This window comes from Ranitomeya variabilis, chromosome 3, assembly GCF_051348905.1.
Source record: "Ranitomeya variabilis isolate aRanVar5 chromosome 3, aRanVar5.hap1, whole genome shotgun sequence".
NCBI lineage: Eukaryota > Metazoa > Chordata > Amphibia > Anura > Dendrobatidae > Ranitomeya > Ranitomeya variabilis.
In genome coordinates this window covers 236753072-236770758 of record NC_135234.1, presented here as the reverse complement: position 1 = coordinate 236770758, position 17687 = coordinate 236753072, and positions in this window count along the sequence as shown.

The window sequence follows — 17687 nt, the reverse complement described above, 5'->3', positions numbered from 1 at the left end:
CTGCGAGGGTCTCTTACCTCCTCCTCCCTGCAGGCCCGGATCCAAAATGGCGGCGGGGCTACATCCGGGTCCTGCAGAGAGGTGGCTTACCAGCGCCTGCTCAGAGCAGTGCACAGCAAAGTGTCAGATCAGCGATCTGTCACTTTACTGTGATGTCCCCCCTGGGGCAAAGTAAAAAAGTAAAAAAAAAAAAATTACATGTGTGAAAAAAAAAAAAACCTAAATAAATAATAAAAAAATATTGTTCCAATAAATACATTCCTTTATCTAAGTAAAAAAAAAAACAATAAAAGTACACATATTTAGTATTGTCACGTCCGTAACGACCCGACATATAAAACTGTCCCACTAGTTAACCCCTTCGGTGAACACCGTAAAAAAAAAAAAAAAAAAAAGGCAAAAAACAACGCTTTATTATCATACCGCCGAACAAAAAGTGGAATAACACGCGATCAAAAAGATGGATATAAATAACCATGGTACCGCTGAAAACATCATCTTGTCCCACAAAAATCGAGCTGCCATACAGCATCATCAGCGAAAAAATAAAAAAGTTATAGTCCTCAGAATAAAGCGATGCAAAATAATTATTTTTTCTGTAAAATAGTTTTTATCGTATAAAAGCGCCAAAACATAAAAAAATGATATAAATGAGGAATCGCTGTAATCGTACTGACCCGAAGAATAAAACTGCTTTATCCATTTTACCAAATGCGGAACGGTATAAAGGCCCCCCCCCAAGATAAATTCATGACTAGCTGGTTTTTGGTTATTCTGCCTCACAAAAATCGAAATAAAAAGCGATCAAAAAAGTCACGTGCCCGAAAATGTTACCCAAAAAAATTTCAACTCATCACGCAAAAAACAAGACCTCACATGACTCTGTGGACCAAAATATGGAAAAATTATAGCTCTCAAAATGTGGTAACGCAAAAAATATTTTTTGCGATAAAAAGCGTCTTTTAGTGTGTGACGGCTGCCAATCATAAAAATCAGCTAAAAACCTGCTATGAAAGTAAATCAAACCCCCCTTCATCACCCCCTTAGTTAGGGAAAAATTAAAAAATAAAAAAAATGTATTTATTTCCATTTTCCCTTTAGGGTTAGGGCTAGGGTTAGGGTTGGGGCTAGGGTTTGGGCTACAGTTAGGGTTGGGGCTAAAGTTAGGGTTAGGGTTGGGGCTAAAGTTAGGGTTAGGGTTTGGATTACATTTACGGTTGGGATTAGGGTTAGGGGTGTGTCAGGGTTAGGGGTGTGGTTAGGGTTACCGTTGAGATTAGGGTTAGGGGTGTGTTTGGATTAGGGTTTCAGTTATAATTGGGGGGTTTCCACTGTTTAGGCACATCAGGGGCTCTCCAAACACGACATGGTGACCAATCTCAATTCCAGCCAATTCTGCGTTGAAAAAGTAAAACAGTGCTCCTTCCCTTCCGAGCTCTCCCGTGCGCCCAAACAGGGGTTTACCCCAACATATGGGGTATCAGTGTACTCAGGACACATTGGACAACAACTTTTGGGGTCCAATTTCTCCTGTTACCCTTGGGAAAATACAAAACTGGGGGCTAAAAAATATATTTTGTGGAAAAAAAAGGATTTTTTATTTTCACGGCTCTGCGTTATAAACTGTAGTGAAACACTTGGGGGTTCAAAGTTCTCACAACACATCTACATAAGTTACTTGGGGGGTTTAGTTTCCAATATGGGGTCACTTGTGGGGGGTTTATACTGTTTAGGTACATTAGGGGCTCTGCAAATGGCGCTCCTTCCTTTCCGAGCTCTCCCATGCACCCAAACGGTGGTTCCTCCAACATATGGGGTATCAGCGTACTCAGGACAAATTGGACAACAACTTTTGGGGTCCAATTTCTCATGTTACCCTTGGGAAAATACAAAACTGGGAGCTAAAAAATAAATTTTGTGGGGAAAAAAATATTTTCACGGCTCTGCGCTATAAACTGTAGTGAAACACTTGGGGGTTCAAAGCTCTCACAACACATCTAGATGAGTTCCTTAGGGGGTCTACTTTCCAAAATGGTGTCACTTGTGGGGGGTTTCAATGTTTAGGCACATCAGTGGCTCTCCAAACGCAACATGGCGTCCCATCTCAATTCCAGTAAATTTTGCATTGAAAAGTCAAATGGCGCTCCTTCCCTTCTGAGCTCTGCAATGCACCCAAACAGTGGTTTACCCCCACATATGGGGTATCAGCATACTCAGGACAAATTGTGCAACAACTTTTGGGGTCCAATTTCTTCTCTTACCCTTGGGAAAATAGAAAATTGGAGGCGAAAAGATCATTTTTGTAAAAAAATATGATTTTTTATTTTTACGGCTCTGCATTATAAACTTCTGTGAATCACTTAATGGGTCAAAGTGCTCACCACACATCTAGATAAGTTTCTTAGGGGGTCTACTTTCCAAAATGGTGTCACTTGTGGGGGGTTTCAATGTTTAGGCACATCAGGGGCTCTCCAAACGCAACATAGCGTCCCATCTCAATTCCAGTCAATTTTGCATTGAAAAGTCAAATGCCGCTCCTTCGCTTCCGAGCTCTGCCATGTGCTCAAACAGTGGTTTACCCCCACATATGGGGTATCAGCGTACTCAGGACAAATTGTACAACAACTTTTGTTGTCCATTTTCTCCTGTTACCCTTGGTAAAATAAAACAACTTGGAGCTGAAGTAAATTTTGTGTGAAAAAAAGTTAAATGTTCATTTTTATTTAAACATTCCAAAAATTCCTGTGAAACACCTGAAGGGTTAATAAACTTCTTGAATGTGGTTTTGAGCACCGTGAGGGGTGCAGTTTTTAGAATGGTGTCACATTTGGTTATTTTCTATCATATAGACCCCTAAAAATGACTTCAAATGAGATGTAGCCCCCCAAAAAAAATAGAGTTGTAAAAATGAGAAATTGCTGGTCAACTTTTAACCCTTATAACTCCCTAACAAAAAAAAATTTTGGTTCCAAAATTGTCCTGATGTAAAGTAGACATGTGGGAAATATTACTTATTAAGTATTTTGTGTGACATATCTCTGTGATTTAATTGCATAAAAATTCAAAGTTGGAAAATTGCGAAATTTTCAAAATTTTTGCCAAATTTCCATTTTTTTCACAAATAAACGCAGGTAATATCAAAGAAATTTTACCACTGCCATGAAGTACAATATGTCACGAGAAAACATTGTCAGAATCACCGGGATCCCTTGAAGCCTTCCAGAGTTATAACCTCATAAAGGAACAGTGGTCAGAATTGTAAAATTTGGCCCGGTCATTATCATGCAAACCACACTTGGGGGTAAAGGGGTTGAAGCAGTATGTAGTCTGAGTATGTCGAAGAGATGAATCTTTTTAGCAGAAATTTTTTTTATATTTTTATTAACCAGTTTGTCTTAGAACAAACCAGTCACAACTAGGGTTGAGCGACTTTAACTTTTTGGGGGTTGAGTCGGGTTTTGTGAAACCCGACTATCTCAAAAGTCGAGTCGAGTGCAATCGGCCGATTATCGCGAAAAGTCGGGGATCGACCGAAACACGAAACACAATGCAAGTCAATGGGGAAGAATAGTCGGCAGTGAGTGGGGGCCAGGAAAACACCTACAGTGCCCATTTTAATGGCAAAAACATCCATTCTTGTTTCTGTAGCTTGTCAATCTTAATTAACTTTATAATAATAGTTGTGCATTGGAAATTGGGGGTCATGTGGCTAAAGTTGTGGGGGGTAGGGCTGGTTAAAGTTTTTAGTGGGGCCATGAAACGTGGACTGCGTCATGGCGGTGGAGCAGTGAGAGGTAAGTATTTCAACTTTGCAAGTGCTGTGATCCTGAGCAAGCAGGGGGGGCCCACTCGTTGGCATTGGCACTGGCACAGGGCCCCTCAAAGTACGGCGGTGTGTTTGCACGGCAGGGCGCCTCCCACCGGCAGCGACACTTCTGCGTACTCTGAGGGGCCCTGTGCCTGTGACGTCGCCAATGAGTATGCCCCCCCACCTGATGAAGGAACCTGCACTTTCATCTGCACCTTCCTCTTTGTCCCTGTGTAAGGTGGTACAGTATGCGGGAAGGGGAACCTGACTTTCAGCAGGGTCAGATTGTGGCTGTGTAGCGTGCAAGGGGAATGTAGTGGTCTGGGTCAATGTACCACAAGACTCATCTAGCACTGGCTGAGCAATGGGCAGGATGAGTATGAAACACAGATATAGGCCCAAATAATAAAGTGGGCTAAATGCAGTTCAAAATTGGTAACAGGACTAACCAGGCGGCATTGCTTTGTTCAGTGGAGTAGAAAACCCAGGAGCGACAGACACCGTTTTAAGGGCCCAACCACAGTAGTAGGCCCAATGCAGTTTAATATTATAAATAAAGGCCGAAAGCCTGAAGATGGAAGCTCGGGAAAACAAAACAGGAGAAAACCCAGGAGCGGCAGACACCGGTTTAAGGGCCCAACCACACTAGTAGGCCCAATGCAGTTTAATATTACAAATCTAGCCCGAAAGCCTGAAGATTGAAGCTCTGGAAAATAACACAGGACAACACCAAGGTGCGGCAGACACCTTTACTAGGCCCAACCAAAATAGTAGGCCAACTGCAGTGTTATATAAACAACAACTTAATGAGAGCCTGAAGATTGAAGCTCAGCTCTGTACAGTGGAGAACAGAAAGCAGCGGCAGACACCGTTAGTAGGCCCCAACCATACTAGTAGGCCAACAGCAGTGTTATATTAACAACAACTACTTAATGAGAGCCTGAAGATTGAAGCTCAGGCAAGTAAACCTGGAGAACACCTTTGAGGGCCAGACACCGTTAGTAGGCCCCAACCACACTGGTAGGCCAATTGCAGTGTTATATTAACAACAACTACTTAATGAGAGCCTGAAGATTGAAGCTCAGCTTTGTACAGTGGAGGACAACACCAGGGAGCGGCAGACACCGTTAGTAGGCCCCAACCACACATATTAACAACTACTTAATGAGAGCCTGAAGATTGAAGCTCAGGCAAGTAAACCTGGAGAACACCTTGGAGCGGCAGACACCGTTAGTAGGCCCCAAACAAAATAGTAGGCCAACTGCACTGTTACCTTAAAAACAACAACTTAATGAGAGCCTGAAGATTGAAGCTCAGCTTTGTACAGTGAAGGACAACACAAGGGAGCGGCAGACACCGTTAGTAGGCCCCAACCACACATATTAACAACAACTACTTAATGAGAGCCTGAAGATTGAAGCTCAGGCAAGTAAACCTGGAGAACACCTTGGAGCGGCAGACACCGTTAGTAGGCCCCAAACAAAATAGTAGACCAACTGCACTGTTATCTTAACAACAACTACTTAATGAGAGCCTGAAGATTGAAGCTCAGCTTTGTACAGTGGAGGACAACACCAGGGAGCGGCAGACACCGTTAGTAGGCCCCAACCACACATATTAACAACAACTACTTAATGAGAGCCTGAAGATTGAAGCTCAGCTTTGTACAGTGGAGAACAACACCAGGGAGCGGCAGACACCGTTAGTAGGCCCCAACCACACATATTAACAACAACTACTTAATGAGAGCCTGAAGATTGAAGCTCAGCTTTGAACAGTGAAGGACAACTGTAATGGGAGACAGACACAATAAGTAGGCCTAAATAAGTAATTAGGCAAAATGCTGTTCAAAATTGGTAAGTGGAGTACACTTGCAGCATAGCGTGGTTCAGCGGAGGAGGGCATGTGTAATTAGTGGCTCTGACACACGAAGTAGGCCTAAAATAAAAATGAAGGCTATATTAAGTTCAAAATTGGTAAAAGGAGTACACATGTGGCATAGCTGGGTTCTGTGGTGGAGGACAACTGTTATGACAGGCTTACACAGTTACTAGGCACAAATAAGTAAGTAGGATAAATGCAGTTCACTATTGGTAACAGGAGTACACAGGCGGCATAGCTTTGTTCAGTGGAGGAGAACAGCAAGGAGAGGACTGGCCGAGACAGACACACATAGTAGGCCTACAATGGAAAGTAGGCTCTATGCAGTTTAAAGTAGGCTACAGGGGTACACAGGCAGCATTGTTGTGGTCAGCGGAGGACGATTTCAAGGAGGGACCGCAGACAGACTTCCTAGGCCTAAAATAATAAAGCAGGCTCGATGCTGTTTAAATTAGGCTACAGGGGTACACAGGCAGCATTGGTGTGCTCAGCGGAGGACAATTGGAAGGAGGGACCGCAGACAGACTTAGTAGGCCTAAAAAAAAATAGGCTCTATGCAGCTTCCATTATGTGGCAGGGGTACACAGGCAGCATTGCTGTGCTCGGCGGAGGACAATTGGAAGGAGGAACCATAGACAGACTTAGTAGGCCTAAAATAACAAAATAGGCTCTATGCAGCTTCCATTATGTGGCAGGGGTAGACAGGCAGCATTGGTGTGCTCAGTGGAGGACAATTGGAAGGAGGGACCGCAGACAGACTTAGTAGGCCTAAAAAAACAAAATAGGGTGTATGCAGCTTCCATTATGTGGCAGGGGTACACAGGCAGCATTGGTGTGCTCAGTGGAGGAGAATTGGAAGGAGGGACCGCAGACAGACTTAGTAGGCCTAAAAAAAACAAAATAGGCTGTATGCAGCTTCCATTATGTGGCAGGGGTACACTGGCAGCATTGGTGTGCTCAGTGGAGGACAGTTGGAAGGAGGGACCGCAGACAGAGGTAGTAGGCCTAAAATAACAAAATAGGCTGTATGCAGCTTCCATTATGTGGCAGGGGTACACAGGCAGCATTGGTGTGCTCAGTGGAGGACAATTGGAAGGAGGGACCGCAGACAGACTTAGTAGGCCTAAAATAACAAAATAGGCTCTATGCAGCTTCCATTATGTGGCAGGTGTACACAGGCAGCATTGGTGTGCTCAGTGGAGGACAATTGGAAGGAGGGACCGCGGACAGACTTAGTAGGCCTAAAAAAACAAAATAGGCTGTATGCAGCTTCCATTATGTGGCAGGGGTACACAGGCAGCATTGGTGTGCTCAGTGGAGGACAATTGGAAGGAGGGACCGCAGACAGACTTAGTAGGCCTAAAAAAACAAAATAGGCTGTATGCAGCTTCCATTATGTGGCAGGGGTACACAGGCAGCATTGGTGTGCTCAGTGGAGGACAATTGGAAGGAGGGACCGCAGACAGACTTAGTAGGCCTAAAAAAACAAAATAGGCTGTATGCAGCTTCCATTATGTGGCAGGGGTACACAGGCAGCATTGGTGTGCTCGGCGGAGGACAATTGGAAGGAGGGACCTCAGACAGTAAGTACTCCAAAAAACTAAATAGATGTTAATGTCTCGCAAAAAAAAAGGTGCGATACTTAGGTCAAGGGGTGGGCTCCTATGCTGACTTTCAGACATTGTAATTTGGAGCAAAGTATTTACTGGTGTAAAAGTAGGACAGGGCCCCTGCCTATTTTAAATAGCATCATACATGTCAAAAAAATGGTTATTGTCAGTGCCAGGCATTGAAAGATTTCAGCGCTTAGACTAAACAGTGGTGGAGCAGCGAGAGATAATTTTGCAAGTGGTAGAGCACTGTTTGACCTGGGGGGGGGCACTCTCTCGTGGCCGGCGGTACAGGCCCAGGGCCCCTTATGTTACAATGGTGTGTCTGATGTTGGGTGCGTGCCACCACCGCCAGAGACACTTCATTGTACTATGAGGGACCCAGTGACAGTGCCATTGACCAAAAGTGGGCACACCCACCTCTTCAGACAAACGGCACTCTGATGGGTGCTTGCGCCAAGTGGCGAGACCACGGCCCCGTGGGGGGAGTTAGGCCATTTAGGGAGGTGTAAACATGTCGTATGCTGTACAGCAGCTGCAAATTAAGAGATTGGAACAGTCAGTAACACCAGTCCCAAAGCAAGACCTTTTTCAGGAAAGCTAGGTGTCAGCCGGGAAAGGTGGGGCAAAATAATTAGAAATCCATGAGTGGTTCATTTTAATGAAGGTTAGATCATCAACATTTTGGGTCGCCAGACGAGTTCTTTTTTCGGTCAGTATTGAACCAGCAGCACTGAATACTCTTTCTGATAGCACACTAGCTGCTGGGCAAGCAAGCTCCTGCAATGCATATTCGGCCAATTCAGGCCAGGTGTCTATTTTGGATGCCCAGTAATCAAAGGGGAATGACGGTTGAGGGAGAACATCGATAATGGAGGAAAAATAGTTAGTAACCATACTGGACAAATGTTGTCTCCTGTCACTTTGAATTGAGGCTGCAGTACCTGTCGTGTCTGCGGTCATTGCAAAATCACTCCACAACCTGGTCAGAAAACCCCTCTGTCCAACACCACTTCCGATTTGTGCACCTCTAACACCTCTGCCCTGTTGCCCCCTGCAGCTCGTGTGAGAACCATCACCGGCGCTGTGTGCTGGGAATGCCTGAATCAAACGGTCTACAAGAATAGCTTGTTTGGTTGCCAATATTTGTTCGAGGTTCTCATGTGGCATGATATTTTGCAATTTGCCTTTATAGTGAGGATCAAGGAGGCAGGCCAACCAGTAATCGTCATCGGTCATCATTTTTATAATGCGTGGGTCCCTTTTGAGGATACGCAAGGCATAATCCGCCATGTGGGCCAATGTTCCAGTTGTCAAATCAGTGCATGTGCTGGGTTGAGGAGCACTTTCGGGCAAATCAACGTCACTTGTCTCCCTCAAAAAACCTGAACCCAGCCTTGCAACGACAGCAGTTTCTATTGCCCCCTGAGAAGCTTCCTCATCTAAAAAATACTCATCCCCATCATCCTCCTCGTCCTTCTCCTCTTCGCCCCCCACCTCATCCTGTAGACTTCCCTGAGCTGACAATGGCTGACTGTCATCTAGGCTTCCCTCGTCCTTGGCCGCAGACGCCTGCTCCTTTATGTGCGTCAAACTTTGCATCAGCAGGCGCATTAGGGGGATGCTCATGCTTATTATGGCGTTGTCTGCACTAACCAGCCGTGTGCATTCCTCAAAACACTGAAGGACAGGTCTTGTAGCTTCGACCACTGCACACCTGACAACTCCATGTCTGCCATCCAACTGCCTACCCGTGTATGTTTATCCTCCCACAAATACATAACAGCACGCCTCTGTTCGCACAGTCTCTGAAGCATGTGCAGTGTGGAGTTCCACCTTGTTGCAACGTCAATGATTAGGCGATGCTGGGGAAGTTTCAAAGACCGCTGATGGTTCTGCATATGGCTGGAGTGTACGGCGGATGTGCGAGCAAAGTCTGCGCACTTTCAGGAGCAGGTCGTGTAACCCCGGATAACTTTTCAGAAAGCACTGCACCACCAGGTTTAAGGTGTGAGCCAGGCAAGGAATGTGTTTCAGTTGTGAAAGGGCTATGGCAGCCATAAAATTCCTTCCGTTATCACTCACTACCTTGCCTGCCTCAAGATGTACAGTGCCCAGCCATGACTGAGTTTCTTGCTGCAAGAACTCGGACTGAACTTCCGCGGTGTGTCTGTTGTCGCCCAAACACTTCATTGCCAATACAGCCTGCTGACGCTTGCCACTAGCTGTTCCATAATGGGACACCTCGTGTGCAACAGTGCCAGCTGCAGATGGAGTGGTCGTGCGACTGCGGTCTGTGGACGAGCTCTCGCTTCTGCTGGAGGATGAGAAGGAGGAGGGGGGACGAACGCCTACAGCCAACTGTTTCCTAGACCGTGGGCTAGGAAGAACTGTCCCAATATTGCTGTCCCCTGTGGACCCTGCATCCACCACATTAACCCAGTGTGCCGTGATGGAGACGTAACGCCCCTGGCCATGCCTACTGGTCCATGCATCTGTTGTCAGGTGCACCTTTCTACTCACAGATTGCCTGAGCGCATGGACAATGCGGTCTTTTACATGCTGGTGGAGGGCTGGGATGGCTTTTCTCGAAAAGAAGTGTCGACTGGGTAGCTCGTAGCATGGTACAGCGTAGCGTGGTAAAGCTTCGGTTTCAACTAACCGGTAGGGCATCATCTCTAACGAGATTAGTCTAGCAATGTGGGCGTCCAAACCCTGTGTACGCGGATGCGAGGATGAGTACTTCCTTTTCCTAACGAGAGTCTCATGTAGGGTGAGCTGGACAGGAGAGCTGCATAGAGTGGAACTAGCGGGGGTGCCGGTGGACATGGCAGACTGAGAGAGGGTTGGTGATGGTATTCTTGCTGTTGCCCTACATACAGTGTTTCCTACCACGAACCTGGTGATTCCCTGACTGTTTTGGCCTTGCGACGAAACCGCCACATTTACTGCAGGTGGTGTGGTAAACGGTGGGCTTTCAGTGAGGGAAGGGATGTAGCGTTGCTGACTAGCTTCATTGTGAGAGGGTGCTACAACGTTAAGCGATGTTTGGTAGTTAGTCCAGGCTTGCAAGTGCATGGTGGTTAAATGTCTACGCATGCAACTTGTATTAAGATTTTTAACATTCTGACCTCTGCTGAAGGTCCTTGAGCATTTCTTACAGATGACTTTGCACTGATCATTTGGATCTTGGTTAAAAAAATGCCAGACTGCACTCTTCCTACTATCGGATACCTTTTCAGGCATTGCACACTGAGCTACTTTAACCAGATGGCCACGCTGTCCTACAACTGGTTTTGTTTTTGCCACACGTTTTTGACCAGATACGGGCCTGCCAGATGGAACCTGTTGCGATGTTGATGCCTGCTGCGGCTCCTCCTCCTCCGCTTCAGAGCTACTGCCGCCTGCACCCTGTTCCCCCAATGGCTGCCAATCGGGATCAACAACTGTGTCATCTATGACCTCCTCTTCTATGTCCTGGGCACCTTCCTCTGGGTCACCGTGTAAGCCGGTGCTATAGCGTTCGTGACGGGGCTTAATAGTGTCATCAGGGTCAGATTCTGGATCAGTACACTGCGAGGGCAATGTTCTGATCTGAGTCAAAGGAACAGCATAATAATCTGGCTGTGGCTGTGCATCTGTGCACTCCATGTCCTATTCATCTTGTAATGGGCATGGCCTGTTAACAATTTCCCTTTCTAACCCAGGAACGGTATGTGTAAAGAGCTCCATGGAGTAACCTGTTGTGTCGCCTGACGCATCCTTCTCTGTTGCTCTGGGTGAAGAACACAAGGAAGCGACTTGTCCCCGACTGGGAACATCCACTGACGACGCGCTGCTTTTACATTTTGCACTTTCCGAGGAGGAGGCGAAAGAGCTAGAGGCAGAGTCAGAGTTCCTGCTGCTCCGGCTTTAAAAGCGGTTTTCCTACTCCAAGAAAAGGGAGCGTTCGAGGCCTTGTGTAGCCAGACGATGACGCGGGCTCAACAACTCGAGACTTAGGGTCTATATTGCTTTTCCCATGACCACCTGATGCTCCACGACCACCACCACTACCATCATTACCAGCTGGCAATGACCGCCCACGGCCACGACCTCTTCCACCAGACTTCCTCATTCTTGGAAAAATGAAACCAAACTAACAACCGTTATGTGGTCCTGTACAACCAGGTAGAAGGTGTACGTAAACTTGTGAATTTAAATCTCCCTTTTTTATGTGTGGGAGAATGCAGGAAAAAATCAGGCCCACTGGATTACACTACACAGTTTGATTGGCAGAAAGAGGCTGGCAGATATGCCACTAACAGGAGTGACGCAGATGCACACACTGGGAATAGAAATCTCCCTCTTTATGTGTGGGAGAATGCAGGGAAAAATCAGGCCCACTGGATTACACTACACAGTTTGATTGGCAGAAAGAGGCTGGCAGATATGCCACCAACAGGACTAACACACGCAGATGCACACACTGGCAATAGAAATCTCCTCTTTATGTGTGGGAGAATGCAGGAAAAAATCAGGCCCACTGTATTACACTACACAGTTTGATTGGCAGAAAGAGGCTGGCAGATATGCCACTAACAGGACTAACACACGCAGATGCACACACTGGCAATAGAAATCTCCCTCTTTATGTGTGGGAGAATGCAGGGAAAAATCAGGCCCACTGGATTACACTACACAGTTTGATTGGCAGAAAGAGGCTGGCAGATATGCCACTAACAGGACTGATGCAGATGCACACACTGGCAATAGAAATCTCCCTCTTTATGTGTGGGAGAATGCAGGGAAAAATCAGGCCCACTGGATTACACTCAGGGCCGGACTGGCCATCGGGCAGTTCTGGCAAATGCCAGAAGGGCCGGTGGCAGTAGTGGGCCGCTCGAGTGTGCTGCTGTCGGCACACTCTCCCCGCTGTCGGCGCACTCCCGGACCCGCATTCAACTATACCGGCGTCATAGACGCCGGTACAGTTGAATGCAATGATGGAGGAGAGAGAGCGTCTGCTGACGCTTCCTCTCCCATCATTCCCCGCTCTGCCTGCCGCTGACACTGCGGGTGCGCGATGACGTCATATCATCGCGCACCTGCTGTGTGACCGGGCAGACTGCGACTGCTGAGACCAGAGCCAGAGCAGTTCGGGGCAGGAGGAAAGGTGAGTAGAGTGTTTTTTTTATTTTTTTTTTATCAATGAGTGATGACTGGATTGTGGAGCTATGGGGGGGGGGCTGTGCTGCATTCCATTCTATGGGCCTCTGCTGCATTATATTCTATGGGGCTGGCTGCATTCCATTCTACGGGCCTCTGCTGCATTATATTCCATGGGGCTGGCTGCATTCCATTCTATGGGCCTCTGCTGCATTATATTCTATGGGGCTGGCTGCATTCCATTCTACGGGCCTCTGCTGCATTATATTCTATGGGGCTGGCTGCATTCCATTCTATGGGCCTGTGCTGCATTCCATTCTATGGGCCTCTGCTGCATTATATTCTATGGGCCTGTGCTGCATTATATTCTATGGGCCTGTGCTGCTTTATATTCTATGGGGCTGTGCTGCATTCCATTCTATGGGCCTGTGCTGCATTATATTCTATGGGCCTGTGCTGCATTGTATTCTATGGGCCTGTGCTGCATTCCATTCTATGGGCCTGTGCTGCATTCCATTCTATGGGCCTGTGCTGCATTCCATTCTATGGGCCTGTGCTGCATTATATTCTATGGGCCTGTGCTGCATTATATTCTATGGGCCTGTGCTGCATTATATTCTATGGGGCTGTGCTGCATTCCATTCTATGGGCCTGTGCTGCATAATATTCTATGGGCCTGTGCTGCATTATATTCTATGGGGCTGTGCTGCATTATATTCTATGGGCCTGTGCTGCATTATATTCTATGGGCCTGTGCTGCATTCCATTCTATGGGCCTGTGCTGCATTATATTCTATGGGCCTGTGCTGCATTATATTCTATGGGGCTGTGCTGCATTATATTCTATGGGGCTGTGCTGCATTATATTCTATGGGGCTGTGCTGCATTCCATTCTATGGGCCTGTGCTGCATTATATTCTATGGGCCTGTGCTGCATTGTATTCTATGGGCCTGTGCTGCATTGTATTCTATGGGCCTGTGCTGCATTCCATTCTATGGGGCTGGCTGCATTCCATTCTATGGGCCTCTGCTGCATTATATTCTATGGGGCTGGCTGCATTCCATTCTATGGGCCTGTGCTGCATTCCATTCTATGGGCCTCTGCTGCATTATATTCTATGGGCCTGTGCTGCATTATATTCTATGGGGCTGTGCTGCATTCCATTCTATGGGCCTGTGCTGCATTATATTCTATGGGCCTGTGCTGCATTGTATTCTATGGGCCTGTGCTGCATTCCATTCTATGGGCCTGTGCTGCATTCCATTCTATGGGCCTGTGCTGCATTCCATTCTATGGGCCTGTGCTGCATTATATTCTATGGGCCTGTGCTGCATTATATTCTATGGGCCTGTGCTGCATTATATTCTATGGGGCTGTGCTGCATTCCATTCTATGAGCCTGTGCTGCATTATATTCTATGGGCCTGTGCTGCATTATATTCTTTGGGGCTGTGCTGCATTATATTCTATTGGCCTGTTCTGCATTATATTCTATGGGCCTGTGCTGCATTCCATTCTATGGTCCTGTGCTGCATTATATTCTATGGGCCTGTGCTGCATTATATTCTATGGGGCTGTGCTGCATTATATTCTATGGGGCTGTGCTGCATTATATTCTATGGGGCTGTGCTGCATTCCATTCTATGGGCCTGTGCTGCATTATATTCTATGGGCCTGTGCTGCATTGTATTCTATGGGCCTGTGCTGCATTATATTCTATGGGCCTGTGCTGCATTCCATTCTATGGGCCTGTGCTGCATTCCATTCTATGGGCCTGTGCTGCATTATATTCTATGGGCCTGTGCTGCATTATATTCTATGGGCCTGTGCTGCATTATATTCTATGGGGCTGTGCTGCATTCCATTCTATGGGCCTGTGCTGCATTATATTCTATGGGCCTGTGCTGCATTATATTCTATGGGCCTGTGCTGCATTATATTCTATGGGGCTGTGCTGCATTCCATTCTATGGGCCTGTGCTGCATTATATTCTATGGGGCTGTGCTGCATTTCATTCTATGGGCCTGTGCTGCATTATATTCTATGGGGCTGTGCTGCATTATATTCTATGGGGCTGTGCTGCATTATATTCTATGGGGATGTGCTGCATTCCATTCTATGGGCCTGTGCTGCATTATATTCTATGAGCCTGTGCTGCATTATATTCTATGGGCCTGTGCTGCATTATATTCTATGGGGCTGTGCTGCATTCCATTCTATGGACCTGTGCTGCATTATATTGTATGGGGGCTGTGCTGCATTACATTCTATGGGGCTGTGCTGCATTACATTCTATGGGGCTGTGCTGCATTATATTGTATGGGGGCTGTGCTGCATTACATTCTATGGGGCTGTGCTGCATTATATTGTATGGGGGCTGTGCTGCATTACATTCTATGGGGCTGTGCTGCATTATATTGTATGGGGGCTGTGCTGCATTACATTCTATGGGGCTGTGCTGCATTACATTCTATGGGGCTGGCTGTATTACATTCTATGGGGGCTGGTTGTATTACATTCTATGGGGCTGTGCTGCATTACATTCTATGGGGGCTGTGCAGCATTACATTCTATGGGGCTGTGCTGTATTATAGTCTATGGGGGCTGGCTGTATTACATTCTATGGGGGCTGTGCTGTATTACATTCTATGGGGGCTGTGCAGCATTACATTCTATGGGGCTGTGCTGTATTATAGTCTATGGGGGCTGGCTGTATTACATTCTATGGGGGTTGTGCTGTATTACATTCTATGGGAGCTGAGCTGTAATGCTGGATACAGCTGTAATTATATGTTATATAGTCGTGTTACACTCCCCTCACTTCTTGTAGCCTACAAGTGTACAAAGATATTATACAGTCACCATGTGACAAGTGAGCCTGTGTCACTTCAAATGCCAGGGCTGAATTTTAGTCCCAGTCCGGCCCTGATTACACTACACAGTTTGATTGGCAGAAAGAGGCTGGCAGATATGCCACTAACAGGAGTGACGCAGATGCACACACTGGCAATAGAAATCTCCCTCTTTATGTGTGGGAGAATGCAGGGAAAAATCAGGCCCACTGGATTACACTACACAGTTTGATTGGCATAAAGAGGCTGGCAAATATGCCACTAACAGGAGTGACGCAGATGCACACACTGGCAATAGAAATCTCCCTCTTCATGTTTGGGAGAATGCAGGGAAAAATCAGGCCCACTGGATTGCACTACACAGTTTGATTGGCAGAAAGAGGCTGGCAGATATGCCACTAACAGGACTGACGCACGCAGATGCACACACTGGCAATAGAAATCTCCCTTTATGTGTGGGAGAATGCAGGATTTAATCAGGGCCACTATATCACAGTATATTTCCTGTGGCACAAAATAAATGGCAGATACCACAGACAGCACTGGCACAGATGCACAGATTTGGCTATATTATTCTCCCTTTATTTTAATTTTTTTTTTTTTTATATGGGAGACAAGTGATTTAATCAGACCCACTATATCACTGAGAACAGCCCACTTAGAAAAACGCAGTCATACGTCCAAGTATATATAAATTACAAAAAAATCTTTATTAAACATATCAGGTAAAACAACAGCAAATAGGGATGTTCCCCGTGTCACCCTCAGCACATAAGCCTAGGATGGAGGCGGATAGCAGTATGCATATCAGATGACAAACAAATACATGTATAACCAGAGACCATATAAAGTGCACATCAGTAGATAAGTATCATCATTTACTAGTATTTAGTCAACCTGGTCATATCATCATAAACAATACAGGTATAGAAGATATACATACCAAGAACAATATATACCAGTGTACAGATGCCACGCCTCCGTCCAACCCCGACGCGTGTTTCGGCTATTGCCTTCCTCAAGGGGTGTGGAAATGTGATCCCGGGTCAAACTATATATACAGGTGGGGCCAGAAGATAATTGCACATACCCTCCAATGTATCCAAAACCGCCGTCAGCTGTGTATGCGGTCGCGCAGCGCCGGAAGTACATGGGCCCATGTAATCCAGTGGAGACGACACCGCAATAGCCGAAACCGGAAATGGTCATGGAGGGTATAGCAAAACAAACACTAGAGTACCGGCATGCGCAGAAAATCCTCTGCGGCCATTTTATTGTAGCCAAATTGCATACTGTCGCGCCGCCATGCTATTGAGGACTACCGGTATGGAATTAGATATATGCACCTGGCTATGCCTTAAAAAATGTACACCACGACAGTATTGTCGTACAGCAGAATGGCAATAATACAGGCCAATACTCAGATATGTATATATCTTAACACAGAATACTAAACAATTATCCCAATATATAAACACAAGATTACAGAACAAACAAAAATAATACAATATAATAAACAATTAATTATAAGGGAACCATATAGATATACAAAAGAAGACCACGACATAGCAAATATAAATATACCTATGCATATATATATAAAAAGCATATCACATATTGCGGAGCATATTCATGGACATAAGCAATAAATACATATACAAGCAATATCTCCAAAAGGGGTGCATCTAGAGTATTATGGTTACAAGTATCACAATAATATGTAACTACCAATAATTCTAGTTAGACAACCATACGGCTATATAAATAATATAAACACCCTACCACACATCATTATGTACCCACAATTCACAATATCAAAATTGTGTACCTATGATGTGCACAATAGGCCATCATTATAGATGCATCAAGATTACAGGTGTTAGATATATAACCAAATAGCAATAGGCACATATATAATGCACAGAAGGATGGTGTTTAAGAATATAATACATGAGATGATCAATTAGTCAGGGCATATCCCATATAGCTCGCATGCCGTCTTTAACAAGAGCCAATGTCGTCTTCTAGAGATCCTTGCAGTGGTCCGTGGAACTTCATGACTTCCCTTCGTATTATAGCCATTCACCCACCTAAACGTGCTAAAAACACTCGAAAAAATAAAAAAACCATTAAAATCAAATAAAAAAATTATTATATGCGGAGATATGTACAGAGGATAGGATAGCAGCGAACAGCGGACTACAAAAACGGGGCAAAGGACAGGTTTTCATTCAAGCCGTCAGGCTGGACAGTCTGAAGACGCCATATCCATTGTGTTTCGAGTTTACCTAATCTCTTAGATAATTGGCCACCCCTAATATTGATTTTAAGAGCCTCTATCCCCCTGACCCTCAGAAGTTCTGCATTAGATCCATGGAACTCCCAAAA